Raw genomic sequence first — 7,908 nt, 5'->3', positions numbered from 1 at the left:
TCTGAGGCAGTATCACTACAGAAGTAGATTGCCCAACCTTCTTTCCAAGGAGTGGCTGGTGGGTTTGAACCACCAGCCTTCTGGTTAGCAGTCAAATGCCTTAGGCACTACACCATCAGGTATATGTATATGCATTTATAAATATATATGCACATATATTTATATACATAATAAGCACAAAGGGGACATAGTTACAGAAATTTCCTAGACATACAAAACACTTTGTGGGACTGGATTTCTGGGTTTGAAGGATTAGGGCCGCAGTCTCATGAGACATCTCAGTCAATTGGCAAAACATAGTTCATAAAGTTTGTTTCATAACCTTTCTACATCCTAGTTTGGTGAGTAATATCTGGTGTCTTCAAAGCTTGTGAATGGCCATCTAGGGTAGACCTACTGGTCTCTATTCATGTGGCACAAAAAAGAAAGAAGAAAACCAAACACTCAAAGAATAAACTAGTCTGTCTACAGGACAAATGAACCATGGCCTCATCTACCCTGAGATTGTAAGTACTACATGGTGCTCAGTTACTACTATCATCCTCTAATTACAACAGATTGACCCTGATGGAATGGGAGAAAAATGTGAAACAGAAACTCAAATTCCTAAAAAAAAAAAACAAAAAAACCCTATTAGGCTAGTTGAGTCTGGAAAACTCCCCAAGACTATTGCTCTCATGTAGTCTTCAAACCTTGAACAAAAATTAATCCCTGAGGTAACTTTGTAGCTAAATAACAAATTAACTCAAAAATACCATATTTTTATGCAAACATGTGCATTCTGGTTTTTTGGCAGCCATGTCCTACCCTCAACCTAAGGTATTTTTATAAATTCACTATGCTAAATTTTTTTACCAAAAAAAAAAAAAAATTACCATCATGTGCTGAAGAAAACACCTCATGGGAGAAAGGCGGAGTCGACAAAAAAAATGTAGAACATACACATTATTTGCACTAAAATACAATAATGAATATCATCAGTAAGTACTGTGCTCCTTTAATAAAAAAAAAAGTCACCTATGTGAGACAAAAATAGTCAATGATTACTTTAAAACAAAGATGAGAATGTAAAGAGGCAGGAAAACTAGATTAATGAAAATGGAACAACTAGAATAGAAATAATGAGAATGTTCACAAATTGTGAAGAATGTAATCGATGTCACTGAAAAAGTTTTGTAGAAATTTTTGAAGGGGAGCCTAACCTGTTATGTAAACCTTCAGTAGAACACAATAAAATATTATTTGAAATAATAATATTAAAGCCCATTAGAAGAAAGGAAAGATATCTAACATACATACTTAACTCTGGGATACAGTACCAACAGCAGGTACAAACTGTGGGAACCGTCTTCTGAGCCATTCAGGAGCCTATGCATCTTCTCAACACTCCCTAACCCCGTCTCACTTCTAAACTCCTCATTGCACCAACATATACACTCATCCTGCATGCACCCTACTCCTCTTATCTCTATCACCAATGGGTGATAAGAACTTTCTGGAGAAATAGAAATATCCTGGATCTTGTATCTAGATTGTTGTTGTTGTTGTTATGTGCCGTCGAGTCGCCCCGACTCATAGCGACCCCTCCTTGGGTTTCCGAGGCAGTATCCCTAGGGAAGTAGGATTGCCCAAACTTCCTTCCAAGGAGTGGCTGGTGGGTTTGAACCGCCAGCCTTCTGGTTAGCAGTCAAGTGCTTTAGCCACTATGCTACCAGAGCTCCTGTATCTAGATTGGGGTGGTGGTTATGTGAGGAATATATGTGGCAAAAGTCATCAACCTGTCCAAATAAAATATGTGAATTTAACCTTTTGTAAATTATACCCTAATAAACCTGAGTTTAATTATGTAGGTGGAATAAAGCTTTCAGGACCTTCATTTGCTATGTGGCACGACTCAAAATGAGAAGACACAGCTACAAATATCCATTAGTAATTAGAATGTGAAATGTACAAAGTATGAATCTAGGAAAACTGGAAGTTGTCAAAAATGAATGCTTAAAGATCAATATCGTTGGCATTAGTGAGCTGAAATAGACTGCTATTGGTCATTTTAAATCAGACAATCACACAATCTACTAAATCAGACAATCACACAATCTACTAAATCAGACAATCACACAATCTACTAAATCAGACAATCACACAATCTACTATGCTGGGATTGGGAAAGTAAAGACGAATGACATCATATTCATTGAATATGATAGGATAATATCCATACACCTAATAGGCAGAAGGATATCATGCTTGCTAAAGTAGAGGACCAGCAAAAGAGAGGAAGAGACAAACACAGTGATATAGACACAGTGGCTACAGCAGCGGGCTCAAGCAAAGCAACATTTGTGAGGATGGTGGGCATTGTTTCCTTCTGTTGTACATACACAAAAAAACCAAACTCACTGCTATCGAGTGAGATCTGACTCATAGCGACCCCTCCTTGGGTTTCCGAGGCAGTATCACTATGGAAGTAGATCGCCCAATCTTCCTTCCAAGGAGTGGCCAGTGGATTTAAACTGTCAGCCTTCTGGTTAGCAGTCAAATGCCTTAGGCACTACACCACCAGAGCTCCCCTGTTGTACACAAGTTGCTATAAGTCAAAAGCAACCCAATGGCACTTAACAACAACTAGGAAGACTAGTTTATATGACTATTATTCAAATTTACACACTAACCACTCTTGCCAAATATGAAGAAATCGAAGATTTTACCAACTCCTGCAATCTGAAGTTGATCAAACATGCAATCAAGATTCATTGATAATTACTGGTGATTGGAATGTGAAAGCTGGAAACAAAGAAGGATAGGTGGTTGAAAAATATGGCCTTGGTGACAGAAAAGATGCCAGAGATTGCAGGATAGAACTTTGTAAGATCAATGACTTATTCATTGCAAATAATATTGCACCAACATAAATGGCAACTATACACATGGGCTTCATCAGATGGAATCAAATTGACTACATCTGTAGAAAGAGATGATGAATAAGCTCAATATCATCAGTCAGAACAAAGTCATCTGGTTAGACCAACTGCAGAACAGACCGTCAATTCCTCATATGCAAGTTCAAGTTGAAACTGAAGAAAATTTAAATAAGTCCATGAGCGCCAAAGTGCAACCTTGCATATATGGAATTTAGACTATCTCAAAAATAGATTTGATGTGTTGAACACTAATGACTGAAGACAAGACTAGTTGAGGAATGACACCAAGGACATCATATGTAAAGAATACAAAAGGTCATTAAAAAGACAGGAAGAAAGACCAAAATAGATGTCAGAAGAGACTCTGAAACTTGCTCTTAAACGTTAAAATGAAAGGAAGCAATGATGAAGTAAAAGAGCTGAATACAAATGGTGGCTTGAGAAGACAAAGTAAGATATTGCAAGGAAATTTGCAAAGACTTAGAGTTAGAAAACCAAAAGTAAAGAACATGCTCAGCATTTCACAAGCTAAAAAATATGAAGGAAAAATTCAACCCTCAAGTTTCAATACTGAAGAATTCTAAGGGCATAATATTGAATGACACAAGGAAGCATCAAAAGAAGATAGAAGGAACAGAGTCACTGTACCAAAAGGAATTGATTGATGTTCAGCCACTTCAGGAGGTAGTACATGATCAAGAACTAATACTACTGAAGGAAGAAGTCCAAGCTGTACTGAAGGCATTAGTGAAAAATGAGCTCCAGGAATTGACAGAATACCAAATGAAATGTTGCAACAAATGGATGCAATGCTGAAAGCACTCATTCATCCATACGAAAAAAATTGTAAGACAGTTATCTGGCCAATCAACTGGAAGAGATTTGTGGTAAGTTAAGGTTGTGTGCCAACTTGGCTGGGTCTGGTTGAGTGGCTGGGCAGCTGGTGCTAGTTATTCCCCATGATGAGACTGGCAATCACTTCATGGTGGGATCTACCACAAGCAGCTGAGTAGCTGCTTTAGGAATGAAGTCTGCTTGCCATATATAAGAAGCAGCTTTGGGAATGGTCTCCAGCTTATGGCACGCTTGAACCCTGCATGTAGCTGTGTCGTTATTCAGCAGCCTGCCATGTTCTGCCAATCTTGGGACTTTTAATGCACTTGAATTGATGGCCTCCCATGTGGTTTGGTAATATTTGGACTGTGCCTTTTTACTTGTCAACCTTGGACTTGTCAGTCCCAGCAGCCAGCAGCTGAGTGAAGAAAAGCCTCCAGCTTCAGTGGGCCAGGAGCAGGAGGCAGAGCAGAAGCCCAAGGTTGAGTGGTTTTCACCCAGCCCCTAGAGCCTGGCAGTTTGAACTCAGACTTAAAGCCTCCAAATTGTAAGAATAAACTCTTGTTTGTTAAGGCCATCCCATCTGTGGTATATTCTTGTCAGAGTGGAACTAGGTAACCAAAACAAGAACCATATTTGTGCCTATTCCCAAGACAGGTGATCCAACACAATGTGGAAATTATTGAACAAATCTGAGATCCAGAATCTGGCCCATGTGGTATGGGCTCAGTGCAGGGCAGTATAAAATACATCTTTAAAATGGTAAAAAGCAAAGATGTTACTATAAGGACTAAGGTGAGCTTGACCCAAGCCATATTTTTATTCACCTCATTTGTGTGTGAAACCCAGATGATGACTAAGGAAGACCCAAGAAGAACTGATGCATTTGAATTATGGTGTTGGCAAAGAATACTGAATATACCATGGACTGAAAGAAGGGGGAAAAAAATCTGTCTTGGGAGAAGTAAACCAGAATACTCCTTAGAAGCGAGGACAGTGAGAATTCATCTCACACACTTTGGACATGTTATCAGGAGAGACCAGTCCCTGGAAAAGGACATCCTGCTTGATAATGAAGAGGGTCAGCAAAAAAGAGGAAGACCTTCAACAAGATGGAATATACAGGAATCAAATCAACTACATCTGCGGGAAAGAGGCAATGGAGAAGCTCAGTATCTTTAGTCAAAACAAGCCCAGGTCCTGACTGTGCAATTGCTCACATTAAGTTCAAGTGAAGCTGAAGAAAATCAAAATAAGTCCATGAGAGTCAAAATACAACTTTGATTATATCCCACCTGAATTTAGAGATGATCTAAAGAACAGATTTGAAGCATTAAACACCAATGAGCAAAGACCAGATGTGTTGTGGGATGACATCAAGAATATCATACATGCAGAAAGCTAAATGTCATTAAAAAGATAGGAAAGGAAGACTAAAATGGATGTCAGAAGAGACTCTGAAACTTGCTCTTGAGTGGAGAATAGCTAAAATGAATGCAGAAATGATGAAGTAAAAGAGCTGAACAGACGATTTCAAAAGGCAGCTCGAGAAGACAAAGGAAAGCATTATAATGAAATGTGCAAACACCTGGAGTTAGAAAACCAAAAGGGAAGACACACTTGGCATTTCTCAAGATGAAAGAAACGAAGAAAAATATCAAGCTTCAAATTGCAATATTGAAAGATTCTATGGGCAAAATACTGAACAAGGCAGGAAACATCAAAAGAAGATGGAACGAACATGCAGTCACTGTACCAAAAAGAACTGGTCAACATTAAACTATTTCAGGAGGTAGCATTGATCAAGAACCATGATACTGAAGGAGGAAGTCCAACCTGCACTGAAGGACCTGGCAAAAAACAAGGCTTCAGGAATTGACAGAATACCCATTGAGATGCTTCAACAAACAGATGCAGACCTTCAGGCACTTACTCATTTATGCAAAGAAGTTTGGAAGACAACATCCTACCCAATTGACTGGAAGAGATCCATGTTTGTGCCCATTGCAAAGAAAGGTAATACAATAGAATATGGAAATTATTGAACAATATCATTAATACCGCATGCAAGTAAAATTTTGCTGAAGATAATTCAAAAATGATTGCAGCAGTATATTGACAGGGAACTTCCAAAAATTCAAGCCAGATGCAGAAGAGGACATGGAATGAGGGATATCATTGCTGAAGTCAGATGGATCTTAGCTAAAAGCAAAGAATACTAGAAAGATATTTACCTGTGTTTTATTGACCATGCAAAGGCATTCAACCGTATGGATCATAACAAATTATGGATAACATTGAGAAGAATGGGAATGCCAGAACATTTCATTGTGCTCATGAGGAACCTGTACATAGACCAAGAGGCTATCTTTCAAACAGAACAAGGGATACTGAATGGTTTAAAATCAAAAAGGGCATTGGTCTCCTCTCGTCTGGAGCAAAGAAGAGTGAAGAAAATCAAAGTCATCTGGAAATAATTAATCCAAAGGTATGGTGGACCACAAGGACCTCAGCCTCCACAACCCCAAGACAAGAAGAACTAGATGGTGCCCAGCTACCAATGCCAACTGCTCAGAAAGGGATCAAATCTGGAGACCTTGGATAGAGTTGGAGGAAAAATGTAAAACAAAATTCAAATACACAAAAATGACCAGAATTACTGGTTGGAAAGAGACTGGTGGAACCCTGAGACTATGGCCCTGGGCTACCTTTGGGCCTAGAAATGCACTCACTTTCATGGATTGGCTCTCAACCCAACAGTAGAAAGGTCTACATAGAGAACACCTACCCAAGGTTGATGTACTCACCTATTCTAGGGAGATACACCCCTTGGATTAATCACCCATGAGACACTAGAGGAGTAATACTTACATAGATGGAAAGCTGGGCAGACAGAAATGCATATATAAGAAGGGCACAGGGAAAGGGGTGGTCTCAGGAAGGAAAGGGGAGTTGAGTTTTTTATGGTTGGCAACAGTAAATAGTAATAATAATAATAAAATCAAGAAGGGTGTTCTTAACAGTTGTATCCTTTCACCATACTTATTTAATCTGTATGTTAAGCAAATAATCTGAAAATTTGAACTATATGAAGAAGAATGCCAAGTCAGAATTAGAGGAAGACTCTAATTCTAACAAACTAAATATGGAGATAACACAACCTTGCTTGTTGAAAGTGAAGATGACTTGAAGCATGCAGTAGTTCAGTTTGTGTGTCAACTTGGCGGGGCCTGGTTGAGTGGCTGGGCAGTTGGATGTAGTATTCCCCATGACGAGACTGGTAATTTACTCCATGGTGGAATCTACTGTGAGCAGCTGAGTAGCTGCCTTAGGGAATGTGGTTTGCTTCCTGTATATAAGTAGAAGCCTTGGGAAATGGTCTCAAGCTTATGGCACCTTGAACCCTGCATGTAGCCGTGTCATTATTCAGCAGCCATGCTCTGCTGACCTGAGGACTTACAATGGAATTGAGCTGATGGCCTGCCATGTGGTTTGGTAACATCAGGACTGTGCCTTTTTACTTTTCAACCTTGGGCTTGGAAGCCTCAGCAGCCAGCAGCTGTCTGAGTGAAGAAAAGCCTCTAGCTTCAGTGGGCCAGGAGCTGGAAGCAGAGCTGAAGCCCAAGGTTGAGGGGCTTTCACCCAGCCCCTAGAGCCTGGCACTTTAAACTTGGACTTAAAGCCTCCAAACTGTAAGAGAATAAATTCCTGTTTGTTAAGGCCATCCCATTTGTGTTATATTCTTGTCAGAGCAGCACTAGGTAACCAGAACAAAGCACTTAACTAATGACAATCAAAGATTACAGTCTTCTGTATGGATTACACTTCAACATAAAGGAAACAAAAATCCTCACAACTGGACCAATGAACAGTATCACAATAAATGGAGAAAAGATTAAAGTTGTCAGGGATTTCATTTTACTTGAATCCACAACCAACACCCATGGAAATCAAACACTGTTTTTGCACTGGGCAAATCTGCTGCAAAAAGGGGACATCAAGCTCAATTGGCATAACATACTATACAAAACATTGTTCCACCTCCTACTTTGGCGAGTAGTGACTGGGATCTTAAAAGCTAGCAAGCTGCCATCTAGATGCAACGATGGGTCTCTCCTTGTCAAGAGCAAACAAGAATGAAGAAAATCAAAAT

This window comes from Orycteropus afer, unplaced genomic scaffold (assembly GCF_000298275.1).
Source record: "Orycteropus afer afer isolate SDZICR_OR568_19922 unplaced genomic scaffold, OryAfe1.0 scaffold00493, whole genome shotgun sequence".
Lineage (NCBI taxonomy): Eukaryota > Metazoa > Chordata > Mammalia > Tubulidentata > Orycteropodidae > Orycteropus > Orycteropus afer.
Note: the sequence above shows the minus strand (reverse complement) of the source record.